The sequence below is a fragment of the Larus michahellis genome, chromosome 1 (assembly GCF_964199755.1).
Source record: "Larus michahellis chromosome 1, bLarMic1.1, whole genome shotgun sequence".
NCBI classification, from domain to species: domain Eukaryota; kingdom Metazoa; phylum Chordata; class Aves; order Charadriiformes; family Laridae; genus Larus; species Larus michahellis.
The window spans coordinates 198,902,723-198,921,090 of record NC_133896.1 but is presented as its reverse complement, the minus strand read 5'-3'; the positions used below and the strand labels follow the sequence as shown (position 1 = coordinate 198,921,090).

At 47.8% G+C, this 18,368-nt stretch overlaps 1 protein-coding gene across 7 annotated transcripts in view; it reads right to left on the bottom strand.

Annotated features, from left to right (window-relative positions):
* The window catches only part of SLC7A1 (solute carrier family 7 member 1), a 49,731-nt gene extending 31,679 nt beyond the window's left edge, over positions 1-18,052 (bottom strand). For 2 of the 7 annotated variants that reach the window (XM_074568434.1, XM_074568489.1), the window contains exon 1: positions 17,918-18,049. The gene's annotated coding sequence lies outside the window, so the exon portion shown is untranslated. Of the gene's footprint in view, positions 1-12,652; positions 12,758-15,705; positions 16,076-17,917 lie in introns of those variants that run through there. The other 5 variants (XM_074568464.1, XM_074568454.1, XM_074568443.1 and 2 more) reach the window with 5 other exon arrangements.
* Positions 18,053-18,368: the final 316 nt, after the last annotated feature.

Below are 18,368 nucleotides of genomic sequence, written 5' to 3'. Positions count from 1 at the left end.
TGACTGGGTAGAATACAGAGAAACTGTCCAAGTGGCCAGGAACCAGATTAGGCAAGCTAAAGCCCAGATAGAATTAAATCTGGCTAGGGGCATCAAGGATAACAAGAAAAACTTCTATAAGTATGTCAGGGGTAAAGGCAAAACTAGGGAAGATGTGGTCCCTCTCAGGAAAGAAACAGGAGACCTGGTCACCCAAGATATGGAGAAGGCTGAGGTGCTGAATGACTTTTTTGCCTCGGTCTTCACTGGCAACGGCTCCAACCATACCACCCAAGTTGCAGAACACAAAGACAGGGCCTACGACAATGAGGAACCGCTCACTGTAGGACAAGATCAGGTTCAAGACCATCTGAGGAACCTGAAGGTGCATAAGTCCATGGGACTGGATGAAATCGATCCACAGGTCCTGAGGGAGCTGACAGATGAAGTCACTAAGCCACTCTCCATTGTATTTGAAAAGTCGTGGCAGTCTGGTGAAGTTCCCACTGATTGGAAAAGGGGAAACATAACCCCGATTTTCAAAAAGGGGAAAAAGGAAGACCCAGGGAACTACAGACTGGTCAGTCTCATCTCTGTGCCTGGCAAGATCATGTAGCTGATCCTCCTGGAATCTCTGCTACGGCACATGGAAAATAAGGAGGTGACTGGTGACAGCCAGCATGGCTTCACCAAAGGCAAATCATGCCTGACAAATTTGGTGGCCTTCTATGATGTTGCCACAGCATTACTAGGTAAGGGGAGAGCAACCGACATCATCTACCTGGACTTATACAAAGCGATTGACACTGTCCCACATGACACCGAGGTCTCTAAATTGGAAAAGCATGGATTTGACAGATGGACCACTCAGTGGATAAGGAACTGTCTAGATAGCCACACTCAAAGGGTTGTGGTCAATGGCTCAATTTCCACGTGGAAACCAGTGACGAGTGGCATTCCTCAGGGGTCAGTACTGGGACCGGTGCTGCTTAAGATCTTTGTTGGTGACATGGACAGTAGGATTGAGTGCACCCTTAGCAAGTTTGCTGACAACACCAAGCTGTGTGGTACAGTCGACATGCTGGAGGGAAGGGATGCCATCCAGAGGGACCTGAACAGGCTGGAGAGGTTGGCCCGTGCGAACCTCATGAAGTTCAACCAGGCCAAGTGCAAGGTCCTGCACATGGGTCATGGCAATCCCAGGCACAAATACAGGTTGGGCAGAGAATGGCTTGAGAGCAGCCCTGAGGAGAAGGACTTGGGGGTATTGGTGGACGAGAAGCTCAACATGAGCAGGCAACGTGCACTTGCAACCCAGAAAGCCAACCACATCCTGGGCTGCATCAAAAGAAGCGTGGCCAGCAGGTCCAGGGAAGTGATTCTGCCCCTCTACTCTGCTCTGGTAAGACCCCATCTAGAGTACTGTGTCCAGCTCTGGAGTCCTCAGCACAAGAAGGACATGGACCTGTTGGAACGGGTCCAGCGGAAGGCCACAAAGATGAGAGGGCTGGAGCACCTCTCCTATGAGGACAGGCTGGTAGAGTTGGGGTTGTTCAGCCTGGAGAAGAGAAGGCTCCGGGAGGACCTTATAGCAGCCTTCCAGTACCTAAAGGGGGCCTACAGGAAGAATGGGGACGGACTCTTTATCAGGGAGTGTAATTATAGGACAAGGGGTAATGATTTCAAACTGAAAGAGGGTAGATTTAGATTGGATGTTAGGAAGAAATTCTTTACTGTGAGGGTGATGAGACACTGGAACAGGCTGCCCAGGGAAGCTGTGGATGCCCCATCCCTGGAAGTGTTCAAGGCCAGGCTGGATGAGGCTTTGAGCAGCCTGGTCTAGTGGGACGTGTCCCTGTCCATGGCAGGGGGGTTGGAACTAGATGATCTTTAAGGTCCCTTCCAATCCAAACCATTCTATGATTCTATCTGTCCAGCTAAACTTAAACCACCATGTATAAAAATAAGCTGACAGGGCACCGTTTTCCGTAAGCAGTACTATCACTTCCTAAACAATGACAGTTTGTTTCAGCTTCTGAAAAACCACTCCTTATCTATTTTAAGGCCTTGCTGCTCCTGAGAATTTTCTTCTCCAATCTGCAGAATAGCATAAAATTAAAGCAAATTATCCATATCGAGGAGTTTTCTACTAAGGAAAGAAGAAAACCCAAGCCGAACCCTGCTGCATGCCCAATTAATTGCCCAGGTACCTCCTCAGAGGACGCGTGAGCAGAAATCCCCACTCAACATGGCCCCACAGACGCTTATATCCATTTTGAAACATTTGGAAACCTCTACAGCCACCAGCACTCCTCTCAAGTGACATGCTGTGGACAGTCTTATTCTTCCTCAGCGTCCTTTTGGTCTTCAACAATTGCCTATCTTGTACAACTCTACCGTCATTACTACTTGCCTGCAAAACAAACAGTTCGTGCTTATGCCACGTTGGTATGTTTGGCAAACAGTGTGGAATGGGTTTGGCCCTCTGTTTTTAGCTTAAACACAGGTCAGCTTCCTGAACAAGCATGTAGCGACGATGCCAACCTTTTCATTAACACACAGGTAAAAAACCCATTTGGGAGCCCTTTTCAAAAGGCTGACTTTGCTACTTCTGTCCCCAAGGTAGCATCATTCACAGAGAAGTCCTACACAGAAAAAGAAGAGGTGGGAAAGTCCTACCTCAATTCCTGCTACTGCCATTAGCATTACAGATATTTTGCGGTGTCGGATTTGACTGTAAACTCCTAGACGCAAGGAGTACGTTGTAAGGGATCAAACCAGAATCAGAATGCTTTTTGAAGCATCATTCAGAAATACACTGAGGAAAGTCAACAGTCACTGAGGCATGTCAGCCCCAGGTGCAATCCATTACAGTATAAAGCAGGGATCGTGTCAGATATGCTCTTCCAAAACATCTTGCCTTGGAAAATCTCCAATTTTTTTTTACATTGCCCTGTCATTTGTTGCAGAGTAGAGACAAGACGGCACAGCAGATGCTGAACTTTCCTCACCAGGCTTTTAGAAACAGAAGCAAAATACATGGCATCAGACTCTAAAGTCCCCAGCAGCTGTGCTGGACAAGGCAGGCAGTTTAGAGAGGACAAGTGACTCAGAGGCTGTGGTCATAGCCATTTGCAGATGCATGACACCAGCAAGAAGGCTGATGAAAATAAAGGCATGACCAAGTGTTAGCATTATGTGAAGCTGGAATATATCCCACCACAGCAGCAGTAATAGCATGGAGTCCAAGCCAAAAGCCACCAAAGTAACTGCAATTCTTTGCATTAAGTTTGACTGTGTGTAAAGGCATGCTGTTCTGCTGACTTATTTTAACCAGGCAAGGAATGTCTTGTCTGTGTGCTGTTAAATTGTTCCTTCTTCATTGTCAAAATTTTATTTTTTTACTTTTCAAATATGTGCATATATCTCAAAACACATTACAGAAATTGCATCAGTGTATACATATGGATTCTAAATGTTATATTCTTTGCCAATTCAGTCATTAAAAACCAAGATCAGCCACTAGCAAGGCATTTGCTACTCAAAAGAAGGAAGCCATCAAATATAAACTACACACTAACCAGAGATAACAGCACACACACAGTACAGTGTATTCAAAACACAATTCCTCTCCTATCCCAGGACAACTTCTGAGATGGCAAAGACTGTCCTTGTCCCCAAGGCCAGACAAGAAGTTTCAACTTCCCCAAAATCTCAAAACAGGCAAACTTCAATGTTTTGTCTCAATACCTGCAGAAAACCCGATCTGGGTTATTTGTGACGATACATGAAACCCATTTTGAAATAAGTAAATAAGTAGTGATTTTTGACCCGAAAAAGAGGAGGGACGTTCCTGCTGTAAAAGTCCAAAGGGGAATGCTTCAACCTCCCAGAATTCAAGCTTCAAGATTTCCAAAATGGAAGTTCACTGATGCCCATTCTCCACAAACCTTCGGCTGTGATTAAGAGCAAAGGTGGCTTGCAGTAAGCCATTCAACAGGTAAATGGTTGGATAGACAGTAATTCCCCTCCTTGGATACTACAGAAACACACAGTGTATCAGGCTTAATTTGCAGTGGGGAACTTGATGTTACAACCCCTCTCCAACTGCAGGCACAATGACAGGCTGGGGCAGGATGCAAGATGAGTCTACACCACCCAAGTGTTGCAAGAACAGGTTAAAGAAGCGTCTCTTAGATACAAATTGGATGTAGTGCATCCTGTGTCACAGCAGGGAAGACTCAGGTGCAGCCAACAGCATGTTTATTTTGATGGGGTTAAACCATGAAACCAGGTCTGTTCCTCGCCCCAGGCTGTTGTGGATCACCCCTGTAGCTGCACCAGAATAATCACCTGGGGAATTGTGCTGCAAACAGTATCTGAAACGAACCCAATGCTGTGCCTACAATCAACAGGGTGGCAAGCCAAGGCAACCAGCAGCCAAGGTAGAAGAGAGGGATGGGACAATTTCTAGGATGAACTCCCACCTGAGAATTACCATCCAGTGAAAGGCATCTGCAGTGCTCTCAGCCCTTTTAGCCCACACCTCAGACTTCAGCTGGTCAGGATCCTCTGGCAGCTCAAAATAGCACCATATATAGTGCTATATAGTATAGAGAAGGAGGAGGACAGCATTGCATTTGCCATCCACAGCTCCTCAGGGCTCAAAAAGTTAAGGAGATGTCTTCCTGCCTAGCTGATAAAGGGTGTCACACCTCTCTCATTACATGAATCACTATTTTCTGATGAAAAAGCATTTAATTGAAAAATCTCCCACCAGCTCTAGTACTGTCTCCTCAAATAGTTCCGCAGCATGGCTTCAAATTACACTTTGCAAGAAAACTGCTTGATTTAACTCCCTCAATTTGTCATAAAACCCGAGGGAATCTCCACTGATAATTAGACTTCCCAAATGAAAGCCTGAGACAGATTGCCAGGGATCTACTCAAAGTGACACATCACCCATAATCTGCCAGGGACTCAGCCTTGGTATCTTGCAGGAAAAAAAATTATGCTCTGGGAAAGAATATTAAATAAGTGAGCTTCTGTCTTCTTAAACCCATATAAAATGAAGATAAAGCTTTGCTTAGCCAAAACACCTGGCCATGTCATTCAGCATGCTCCAGTCATGGTCCTTGGACAACAGGCCTTGGAAGAAGGCGGGAAATGTCCCTTAGGAGATAAGGAAGCAAGTTAGACAGAGACAGAAGTCGGTTTGTTATTAAAACCGCAGTGGGGAAACAAACAAATAAAAAATGAAGAGCCCCAACCTTCATGCAGAACAACAAGCACCATCTTTCACACACATGGGACACATCCGATGAGACAGACAGACTGAAGAAAGGAGAAGACTTCCCCAAACACCATCATTTCACCAGGAGGAAGGGCACAGCTGAGTGGGGATTTTCAGGTGTGGACAAGAGGCAGATCAAAGTGGGTATAATCAGCGGATTTTTTGTGACATCCCTGAGCAATGGTGAGCAGGTGAAAGCCAGCAGGTAGCTCGTGGTGAGCAGTGGCAAGTTCAGCTGGAGGCAGGGCCAAGTGGCAGCAGCAGACCTTGGTCACCCCTGCCCAGCAGCCCACAGGCATCCTACCTGAGCAATGTGCCAGAGCATGGACCAGGGCTTGGCCACCCCTGTGGACCTGTGTGTCTGTGGATCAGATGTTTCTCAAACAGGCACAGCCCCAGCACTGGTGCATGGCTTATTACCAAGCTGCTGTCCCAATTGAAAGCTTCCTCCATTACCATAACAGGTACTGACTCGAAGGTAAGGAACCCTTTCCTTTACTGAGAAAGCAGGAACAGTGTTTCTGTGCAAGAGGTGGAAGTGTTTTAAGAGCTTTTTTAGAGGAAATGCTCTGCAACAAACCTTGGAGGAATTGCTCGCACAAGGGAGAGCTCAACCCACGCTGGACATGCACTCGTTCAGGGAGGAAGGGGAGCAGAAATTGTATGTGGCCAAGTCACAGAGCTCCCTGTGCCTTACACCAAGATGACTTCAGGCTTCCAAGAAAGGTTTTGCGTCGGGTAACTGGGTCTGCAAATTAAGTGTTCAAGGCCAGGCTGGACAAGGCTTTGAACAACCTGATCTACTGAAAGATGTCCCTGCCCACAGCAGGTGGGTTGGACTAGATGATCTTCAAAGGTCCCTTCAAATCCAAACCATCCTAAGATTCTGTGAAACATCAAAATATGCTACATCACTCCTTTAGGTTTACGCAATCAAAATAAAGTCATTAGAAAGTAATTAGAATACATTTTCATTAATCCAGGAATTTTTCTGCTGATTTGGAGGCCATTCTCAAGGGCTTGCCCCACACAGACCTCCAAGGCAGACCTGCCAGCCCTGCACCCTGATGTGGCTGTTGGATAGTGATTCAACATAGCGGAAGAATTAAGAAAGACTTCCCTTTTCTGAAGAAACCGAAGTTAATTTCTCATTAAGCAAACGAGCTGCATTCAAAAATAAGTTACAACCTTCTGAGGGTGCTTGCATGACTATGGACCTAATACTAAAGCTTTCTGTGAATACGATTTACACTATACCAAAGAGAAGCCTAGTGTGAAAGGAGCTAAAACGTTTGCTTTTAGACCCAGTATTCCCACATTCCAGCCATAATTCAAGGGGGGATCTTATCAACACTTATAAACACTTAAAGGGTGGGTGTCAGGAGGATGGGGCCAGGCTCTTTTCAGTGGTGCCCAGGGACAGGACAAGAGGTAACGGGCACAAACTTGAGCATAGGAAGTTCCACCTAAACATGAGGAGGAACTTCTTTACCCTGAGGGTGGCAGAGCACTGGCACAGGCTGCCCAGAGAGGTGGTGGAGTCTCCAACTCTGGAGACATTCAAAACCCGCCCGGATGCATTCCTGTGCAACCTGCTCTGGGTGACCCTGCTCTGGCAGGGGGGTTGGACTAGATGATCTCCAGAGGTCCCTTCCAACCCCATGATTCTATGATCAGCTCCTTCTAAGCCCCACACGTTCATTATTACAGGCACAAACAAGTACTTCACAGCCCCCTCGGCTGGTGTGTGCAGCCACATGCTCTCCTGCAGCTGAGAGGATGCTGCATGTGTGTAGTTTTGGGGGTGGCTCTTGACAACTGGCTAGCAGACAAGTAATTCCCACTGGAGCGCTCTTCAGGAAGACGTTCCCCTAAGAGACGGTGCCCTGATGCACACTGGATTAAAAGCAATGACTGACTGCTACTGTCTGATTAAACTAGTACTGTCCTTTCACCAGACAAACCCCACTGCCCAGGGTCACTCGCTGCAGAAGGAGCAAACACCACGTGTCTCTGAGGGGCCACCGATGCCCCAGCTGCCTGGGAGCAACACGAGGAGCAGAGCATCTCAGAGGAGGACACCCTAACCGAGGCAGTCGGGGCAGCCCAGACCAAAGCAGAGGGAGATGCTGAGCACCAATTGTGTGGCCACACTTCCAGTGTTACTGGGATACGGCGATGTCCCAACTCCCTGATGGTTAATGACCACCCCCCCACCAATCCATGACACATGCCTCACCAGAGACCGTTGTTTTGGGATGGGAATTGGGCTGGGCAGGGCAGCCGCGGAGCCTGGCTGCCAGGACCACAGGATGTGTCAACGTCAATGTAGTCTAGACAGACACCCACAGCAAAACGAGAGCCGAGGTCAGCGCAAAGAGGTGGAGCAGAGGAGGTAAAGCATGGGGCTGTGTGAAGGAGAAAAAATGAGGACCTGCCACATTTGAGGCAGGGGGTAACCCCACTCTGGGAGTGCAGCCAGCATGCTCAGAGCTGACGGACACCACACTCACCTCCCGGCCTGCGAGGAAGCAACGCGCCTTCGGCCATCCCTCACCATGGCGGGGCAGGAGACACACACTTCTCACCTGAGATCAAACCATCCCAGCCATGACTGGCCACCCTGGCTCTCCCAGCCTGGTCAGTGCTGCCTCCAGGCTCGCAACAAGCTACTCACATTGCATCATCTTCCCACCTTCCTTCCCTTCCAGGCAGCTGCCCTCTGCAACATTCCCAGCCATCACAAGCAGAGAGGGCGGCTAAAAGCAGACTGGTAGTTAGAAATAGCAGCAATGCAGAGTTTGGTCTTTTTTGCAAACACTACAAGCAGTTTCCATGGCAGCTTCGCCCACGTGCTTGCCCACTTGCTGTTAAAACTGCACACTGCAAAAGTCGCCCACTTTTGTCTCGGTGTTTGACCCAATCCTGCCTGGCTCTGCGGTTCTTCAATTCCATACACCACCAGAGCTAGTAAAACTCCCTATTCAAAAGGGCAGGAGAACTCAACTAATAAAAAAAGGCATATGAAATGGGATTACTGATCTGATTGTGGGGAAAAAAAGTTCAGTTTCAGAAGTGTTTTGCAAATAATCCCACAAACTGTCACTGCAAAGACTTCGCCGATCCCAAGCACTGATGGATTTACAACAAAATGCCTCTGAAAACTGCATCTATTTTAGGCATTTAAGCCTACAATAAGTACAGAGCATGGCAAATGATACAAGGGTGATGTCTGACCAGTCTGATGATGGGGTAACCAACCACTTCTGTTTTCACACAAAAATATCAGAGCCCAGTTTTGATATGTTCTACCTAAATAAATCTTATCAGAAAGGAAGTACAACACTGATGCGGAATTAAGTTTCACAGCAAGGTAGGTGTGCAGTTTGTTTGCTTTGGGCAAACGCTCTTTTTTTAGCCACGAGCTCACCATTCAGCTCCCCCCTGCTCCCCGACGGCTGTGCTGCAACAGGGAAGAGGAGAAGTCGATGCCTGGGCTGGACCCCCAGGTCTGCTACAGGACCAGCAGAACCTCCTGTCCCCCACGATTTGTTGCAGCACATGGGGGCGATGGGAAGGTTGCAATGTCAGAAACATGGGCAGCAGGTAGTGCTCAGAGTTAAGTCAGTGTGGCCAAAGAGGCTGCTGTCTAAGGGGGGCTTTGCCTCCACCTAAACCAAACATAGAGGGGAAAGGGTTGGGGAAAAGAGATGTCCAAGCACAGCCCATTTCATATTTACCTCAGATCCTTTCTCAAAGTATGACAAAAGGCTTCCCATTCCTGCCTGGGACTGAATCAAGACTTGCTGGAGTTTGGGATTTCCTCTCCCAGCCCCGCAAAAGATGACACACACCAGCCGAACCAAGAGCCAGACCACAAACCGTGCTTTTCAGGTCTCACTGCTGACGATGCCACGCAGAGGGATCCTGCACCCCCTCAACATGGGGGCTCCACACTGGCCAGCCCAAAGAGGGATTCAGGCAGAAAGTTCGTAACCATCATTAAGGGATGCTGAGGAAGGCACAGTCCTCACGTGAAGCTGGGGAAGCAGCAAGAGTGGGGACGATGCAGAGGTACCAGCAGGTAAGAAATGCAAAAGGTTGGTAGATTTGGCCGGAGACCGGCCACGAGGACACTGCAAAATAGTGTGGACTCAGCCCCCTATTTTGCACGAGAGGCACTACCTTGTAGTCAGATTTACAGTTTATTTTGCCGTCTGTGTGGCAGAAAGCCAGCTCTCACAACCCACGCGTCTCCAGGAAAGGAGCTTGTTCTTGCTCCCTCAGAAGCATAAGTCAACTTACAGAAGAGATTAACTCCAATGAGCAAAAAGATTTGCCGTATACTTGTCATTTGACCCCATCAGCCTGGCAGTTGAACAATTTGTAGGCTAAAATCTTACTCGGATTTCTGATTTTATTGGAATTGACAGCTGCACCTCCCTGCCTCACAACATCCCCATACAGAAGCCTGGTCTGCCCCAAAACCTGCAACCTGGTGACAGGGACAAGTGAAGCCACTCAGTACGTAGTCCTGTCAAGGGAAGTTATACAGCTACCCTTAAAAATTATTGTGTCGCTATCAGCAAGTGTATCACGTTTGGAGAAAGTGTGCAGCATTTTTTATTGAGATAAAAATTACTAATACCATTGAGTCTGCTAATATGTTTTAAAAACCTTATTCTATTTTTCCACATCATCATTCAGATATCAAAGGAAATCACCCTTAATTATAACTATAGGGCTGAGGGGGTACACAGAGAGACCTAAATACGACAATCTCCAAGAGGTGTTGCATTATACATTTCAACCTACTTCTCTGAGCATGTACAGTGCCACCATGTCACTTATCTAGAACAAGAAACTTTGAAGCATAATAAGCTCTGCTGCTGCTAGGCGCTTCAAGCGACAGCAGGAAGGAAAGAAACTACTGGCTGTAAATATTCTCCTTAGTTCCACTGCACTGGGACTTGGGGAAAAAAAAAAGATACGGGTGATTTTAAAGCAAAATAACTATGAAACAAGTGACAATTAGCACTTTCCCCCAAGGGTCTGAACAGCAGCATGAAAAGCAAAGAGCTGCTGTTATGCTTTTGATGGTGCCCTGCACCACACTGTTCTGCTCTCCAGGTATTTCCTTTGAAGGAAAAAGCAGGTTCAAAGTACCCTAACATCTGTGATGGTTTATCTGGAGCAGCCAAAGCACAACAAATGTTAAGTGGCTTCATCACTTACACAAGATTCCTTGAAGGACATTCTTGTGTTTCTTCACATGCTGACCAGGTTATGAGGCGTAGGATTCTTGTCAACTAGCTTTAGCCAACTCCAAAACAGATGTTTGGGCTTAGGGTATCTTGCACCTCTCTGTAACCAGCAGGCAGAGACAGGCACCTCCAACTACAAATTTGTCCCCTCAGAGGAGAGATGGGAGGAATAACCCTCCAGAGATGCCTGACTTCCTTAGCTAATGCAGGGCTCTAGCAGACAGCTACGAAAACCCCACCAGGAACTCAGACTGCTCCTCAAGACAGAGAGCAGACTGAACCTAGCACCAGCAGAAGAAAAAAATACCTCAATGGAGTTTGACCTGTCTTTCTGTGGGCAGTTAATAAAAAGATGTAGAAGTCTCTGAACGATCTTTGGGGCTTTAGCAACTCAGAAGTCCACTTCCCTCACAAGGACAGTGGCTCCTCCTAACACTTGCATTCCTCAAAAATAAGAGAGTTTTCTATACAAACCTTTGGGTTTCAGGACCGAGCACTGATCCCAGCACCTTCAGAGCAAAGCATAAGTGTTTTGCTTCTGCTCTTCTCCAATTACTTAACTGTTATGCTTTTCATTCTACTGCTTGTGTTGGTACCTTTCCTGAATTGAAAAGATGCTAAAGGCCAAATTCCCACTTCAATCTCACAGAAATTCTTATTTCCAAAAATCGCAACAAACACCTATTGTTCTTCTGCTCCAAGATGTGGCACCTCCACCCTAATCCATCATTCAGCTGACGGCTTTTGGGTGTTGCACTTTCTTCTTACTCGGTGTGCCAGAACATTTTGCTCCTTTCTTCCAGCAGCTTGCACAGCCAGAAAGGTCTTGCCTAATGTACCTGTGGTCAGCATGGGTGGATATGCAGTGGTATGGTACTTTTGCGCTTCAAACCTGTATCAGCCACATTCAGGTAGTGATTAGAAGACAGCCTTTTAAACACTTGTTTTGATCACTTCCTTTCTATGCAGCATCCACATGCCTTTATTCAATGGGTTGCTAAAACGGCACTGACAAGTTAGTCAGATCCTCAACTACATGACTTTTTTCCTACAGTGACAATTATTAGACATTCATTGTCGATATCTCTTAATAGCTACATGATTCTTATTGCAAATAACTTTCAAAAGAAACCTTTGGCTGCTGCTCCAAGCAAAGCAAGAAAGAGGAGGGGTTGGTTTTGCTGTATTTTTCTTAATGGCCTGCTCTCAGTGTTCAGAAGCTATAAGCACACAAACCAGTCTGATGCACAGGCTGTCACTGCAAAGCACAAAGAATAAAAACCTTCGCAACACATATGTTACAGGTCACCCTGTTTTGTGAACTTTTTGGAAGGAAAAAAAACAAATGGCACAGCATGCAGCAGCATCCTTTGCTTGGGAATTATCTCACTTGGGTCATCAAACATCTGTCAGGTAGTGTGCAACCCCGAGTGCAGTTTAATCAGCAGCCTACAGATGAAAGACTATGTTCTGGTTACCCAAGCCAACTAATCCCCTCTGGAATATTTTCTAAAGATACACCACATTATTTACTTTCCTAGCTGAAACTGCTTTATAAGAGTCACCTCAACAAAATAACCTAGTTCTACAAATTCAACAACAGTTTTTCCAACAAGTTTATTTTAAGAATCTTTCACCCAATGAAGGTAAGCTCTTCTTCAGCTTAGGGAAAGAGTTAATTTACCAAATCACAGTGATTTCTTGCACAGTAAGTTTACTCCTGCCACATATACATACGAATAAACCTCCCACATCAGCATTCCCAAATGAAACCACTACCAGCATTACCAGTGGTCTGATTTTGTTATTGTTTATAGCTTGTATATTTTTTCCCCCTCCTTTCTTATTTTGCAGAATTGGTTTTGCTTACTGACTCCAGATTTCACAGGAGGGCCTTCTGTTCCCCTGCTATCCACAGAGTTACACCACCTCCTAGCCCCACTACAGAGGCAGTCTGGGCACGTGGATCCTTTGGAAGCAAGTTCTCCCAAGCCTTCATATCAGCATGCTTTACTCTTAACATTAAGAGGCGATTTTGCATGGTATTGCTTTTATAGCAATGGAAAATGGCACTAAACCACACCCCACAAACACCCCACAGCCAAAGCAAACTCACCTTTGGTTTAATCAAACCACTGAACCGACGTGATCCACTGCAGACACGCAGAGCAGCACCGTATCAGCATACACACTGGTTTTCTTATAGCTCCAAGTACACCGTCTGCAGAGGTAAATGTCACCAGATGCTTAGTACTACCACTGCCTTCTGCCTCCCTGACACCATCATCCTCTCTGCTCTGTGCACTGAGCTATCTGTGCAGCATCCTGGATCACTTCACTCAAACACTGCTAACTGGAGTTAGCAAATATTTTCTGGAGACACGCCATAGTATTTACTTTGCTAGCTGAAACTTTGAAGATGTAACCTAGCTGCTAACTCAAATTAGCAAAGACCTACCACTGCAGCAGCCTGTGCCACCCAGCCTCTTTTGAACTGAAACAAGTCAGAGGAGAGCTGTCTCAAGCACATCAGCCAGAAAACTGAAGCAGCAATTGCCTCTGCCGCTGGGATGCCAGCGAGCAGCTGCCAGCAGCAAACTTCTCAGTAGGCACAACTGCAGCCAGAGATGATGTGCATCCACCCTACAACTCAGTTTTTCTCACCTATATTAAAATACCTGGCAATGTAAGACAGGCAGGCTCACACACAGCCAGGAATAATATGGGTCACGGCACACACAGCTATTTATTTTGAGAACACCTTCTCATTTGACAGAACAGCTTCCAGGAATAAATAAATGATCTGGTACAGGGGATTTTAACCATCTGCCTGAATCACTACCAGGGACAAACCCTAGTTAAATAAAAAGCTCATTGTTCAATTTTTTTTTTTTTTTAAGAGCTCCTGAGTAGCTTGTAATAAACTTTCAGAAGCGTATGACTGTCAAATAACCACTGAGTTTCAAGAAAAGCATAGTTCGCTCAGTAAATACGGGCAGTAATTAATTGCAAGTCCTCAAAAAGAGGTTACTAAGTAAAATCCTCATCCTTGTAATTTAAAAATTAAATGAGCAAATAAGACGTACAAGGAAAGATACAAACAAGTAACACGGATGCGGAAAATAGTGAGGTAAGAGTGAATTGCGAAATCTGTACAGCTCAGAAGAGACAGCTGGGATATTTGTCTGGAAGACTGGTGAAAGGGAACCCAAGAGTTATTCCTCATCTCAGAAAAAGGCAGGAGAAAGAGGTGTAAGAAAATATGAAGCTAAATACTATAATTAAGTAGATAGTAATGAATTTGGTATTTTAGTAAATATAGCAATCACACGGATTTCTCAGAAAAGAGGTCAAGACACAGCATCGCAGGCACTGGTTAGATTAACAGGAAAATTTCATAAGGAACCCTCCTTGGTGAAAATCTAGTAGCGCATTTTTTCCTATAGCAGTTACTGCAACTCCTGAACACACAAAAACTGCACCTCTACGAAAATAAAGTTTTCTGAACTGGTTTTCACTTGAGTAAAAAACCCAGAAACTCAAAAATGTACTTGGAACGAAAGATCTCACAGTATTTCATTTTGGAAACTCTGAAATAAGGCACTTCTGTACCAAATACCATCCACAGAATTTATGACCCACCACCTTGGTGTGGTGGTCTCCAGCAGAGTTAGCGACCCTGGCAAGGGCACCAGCTGCTGACCCACCACTGAGGGAAGGCAGCTCTGGCCAGTGCTGCCAGGGCGAGTGGGCAGTCTCTACAAACCACAGGGGGAAGGTGGGAGCCCCAGCTCCTGATCCCTGACGCCCCCAAACCACTCACGAACCACAGGCAGCGATCAGGAATGCTGCAACCAGTGGTCCTATCATAGGCAGGTGATAGCCCCCAGGTTTTGTTTGACCAACAGATTCAGCTATGCCTTTTTCTTTCTTTTTTCTTCCTTTTTTTTTTTTGGTAGGTTTAAGCAGCCAGTGACATTGCAACAACGGCACTAAGGAAGGAGTGCTCAAATACCAGAACAAACCCAGCCGTAGTGCAAACAGCCACGACTCTTCCCAAAGTCACTGAAGAACCAAAGAACCTCACAAGTTCATTGAGATAAACACTTAAGACATTTACAGTGCAGACTTTTACATCCAAGCTAATCTCCCAATGCCTCCTTTTATAGTCAGTGGAAAGCAGCTTTCATCTCACAACTCATCTGCTTCAGCTTACTGGGCTGAGATGAATCACAACCCAGGAATGTCCACCCTCTCCCTTGCTGACCGTAACGGGAGCTGGGGCTGACTACCTTGGGTGTAGATGACTACATTTGGCCAGATGAACGCCACCTTCAACACCATTCAGCACATAACAGATTTGCGAGGGTTTTGGCCCTAGAATAATGAAGGATGAGAACATAGCAAGTAACGGAAAAAACCCTAGGATACTGCCAAACACAAGGGAAGATTCACCTTGGGTTACTAACTCTGAGTAGGTATTGACTGGAGCTGACCCCAACCAACTCTGCCCAGAACCGCTGAACTACTTCTCCATAACACCTAGCCTCATGGTTCTGCTGGGTAATGCCACTAGTTTCTCCAAATATTTGGTTAAGTCAACAGGACTTCTTAGCTCACCCTTCAGGAGCAGCAAAGGGGCTCTGCCACATCCCCATCTGCCCTTTGGCACCACCGTGGCTCAGCAAATAAACATCACAAGGACGAAGCCAGCATCCACCGGCCACATCTGCAGCCAAAGTAAATCACCCTCTCTTCCTCCTGCCACACACTGCTTGGGGTTGAACTTCTGACATTGTTGATACAGGCCAAGAGAAGAGAAGCAAGAGCACCATATTATTTTCTACACTCTGAAAGCTGGGATACAACTGGAAGTGACATTTCTGAAAGGCCGCTGAAGTCTCATTAACCTGTCATGGTAGTAGAGGCAGTAATTGCAACAAGATCCCTGCCCTCCTTCACCCAAACCATATTTCTCCCTGTCTTCTTTCACATCGGACACTAATCAATGACCACCACCCCTTTTTGCCCTCCCTCTTGCACAAATCAGCCCATCAGCTGCGCTCAACGCCAGCTAGACTGGCACACATCAACCCTCGCTCACATGTCACATCACCTAAAACAGAGACACAGAGCTCAGCCACAACACAGTACAGGGATGAACCTTACCTGAAATCTGGCAGATCTGGCAGTATGCTGCACAGGAAAAAGAAAAAGTAAAAAAGAAAAAAAAAGGGAAAAAAAAAAAGAGGGAATTTCAAAGATGTCAACAAAAATGCAGCTGAGAGCTGGTTACTCTGACAGCTGGTTAGATTAGAGAAAGAGTTTCACGTTCCCTCTTTTGTCCAAGTTAATTCCTTCTGTATAGCAAATCTCTCTCCACGTGGAGTGAAGAGTGTATCGCGTATGTGCAATCACACATCTCACCCACACTCACAACTGAGCTGCTTGAATTAGAAGCCTAGCTGGCCTCAGGTTTCCGTTACAGCCCACCCAAAACAAGGAGTGCCTTCTGAACACGTCTCCTCACTGATAAGCTGAAGCCTACGAGCAGCAAGGCTCAAAACTCTACATATCCCAGGAAAACAGCATAAAGCATCCGGTAGTCCTCCTGCTCAGGAAACGGGTTTATTTCAAAGCCAGTCTGACTACCTAAAGCATGCATGCGGTGGAGCACAGTTAAGGTGCCCCTTCAGGATGCTCAAATGCAAAATACTGAAAATACTTGAAAGCAAAGTAACTTTCAAGAGCTGTGGCAATCAACGAGCTTGCTCCTTCTTTGTGCCAGGGCTGACACTTACAGCTATGCAGCCTGTGCAATTACAGAGTCCCTCCTCTTTTCCATTATATGGAAATCCCATCTAAAAGACATTTCAGTTGACTGCTGAAGGCAACAAAAGTCCACAGAGCACCTGACCAGAAATACAAGCTGCTGCCTGTTCCCTCCAAGCATTCATTGTATTTGCCTCTAACTTGGAGGCAGCAGACAGCCAAGCATCACTGAGCTAAGAGCTTCAAGAGGCAGAGCTGTCCCACTGCAGAGGGTCCCATGCGACACCTACACGCATGACCACGTCTTCCCCACTTGCCCCCACGGCTTAGAGGAGCCCACAGCGGTGGGCAGAGGGAAGCAGGGTGTCCACTGGTTCACCTGATGTTGGACATCACCACAAGGTTGCTGATAAAGCCCGAAGTTAACAGTTGTAAATGACCACACGTGCCACAGGCAGGTGGCAAAACAACCACTCAGCTAAGAGATAGTTAACTCATAAAACTGCAGTGCCATGACCACCTCAGCTCTTCTGCCCTGATCTGCAGCCCGTGAACTCTTTAGAGCTGCAACAGCACCTGCAACGACAACACCCTGCTCCAAAACTACGTCTTCTAGCAGCTGACAGCACAACTAAATAGCATTTCTGTACATAGTACCAATCTTTCTGTCCAACTTCATAAAATCCATCTTAAGGTTTTCCAGTGTTTCCCCCCCCAGCCCTATCAGCCACAAACATTCACACATACATATGCAAAAAAGAAGAAATCCATCTGCTAGTCAGGCCAGCTGCCTGCTAAATGCTGACAAACAACATGTAAACAAGTCCCCCAGCCTCAGAACAGGTTCAGGAACAGCAGCAACCAGCAGGGTACAGGGCTGACGTGGGCACTACAAGCAATACCTGCCATTTTCGTTAAATTTTCAGCCTCCTTTGCAGTTTGAGGGAAAAAGCCAGGCACAGCAGGACAGTCGCTTGGGAATTATCTCAGACACGAAAAGACTGCCCGGGAAGCAGCCCAGGGTTTGTCCTTGACACCTGGGCCTTCACCTCCCGGCAAGGCACTCTCTCCACGGTACTGCTCGTGTCGCCAAGCAAAAATAAGCACGGAACCCATTAACTGGGGAACACACACACACACTTGGGTGAGTTTCCCATCTGTGCCCTGGCTTGTCGCTTGCCCTGGGAGTGGGAAAGCGTGGCTAGCGGCGGCGATGCCCACCTCGGCCGGCTCAGGGACACGGGCTGCGGCCGCCGATGACGGCAGGCCCCATCCCTGCACCCAACCAAGGCCCTTCCCGCCGGGCGGCCCCGGCGTTTTGGGGGATCCCTCCTTCAGCAAAGGGGCTGGAGACGGCCCCGCCAGCGCGGGGAGGTGGCGGGGGAAGGCTCCCGGCAGCACTCCGGGAAGGACCTGCCGGGGACGGCGGCCGCAAGGAAGCCACGGAGAGAAAATGGAGGGAGGCGGCTGTTTTGGCGGGAGGGGAGACGATCCAGCCCCGGCAGCCCGCCGCATACAAAAATGGACGCCCCGCGCAGGGCCGCAGCGGCCGCCGCCGCCGCCTCCCGCCCGGCCCCGCTCCCGCTCCCGGCCGCCGCCCCGCACTCACCCGCGCCCCGCCGAGGGGCAGCCCAGCGCCGGCGGGCTCAGGGGCGAGGCGAGGCAGCCCCGCCGCTCCCCCGCCGCCGCTTTACACCTCCGGCGCGGCCCGCCGGGCCCCGCCTCCGCCCCTCAATGAATGGGGAGGCGGGCGGCGGGCGATGCCCTTCCGGTGGCCGGGATGGGCCGTAGGTAAGGCCGGGGGTGGCGCGGGGAGGCCGGGCCTGGGGGAGGCCGGCAGCCCCCGGGGGAAAGCGCATCACCAGAGAACCGCGGGGATGGCCAAGGCGGCCAACAGCATCCTGGCCTGTATCGGGAGCAGTGAGGTGAGCAGGACTGGGGAAGTGATCGTCCCCCTGTACTCGGCACTGGTGAGGCCCCACCTCCAGTACTGTGTCCAGTTTTGGGCCCCTCACCACAAAAAAGACATTGAGGTGCCGGAGCGGGTCCAGAGAACCGAA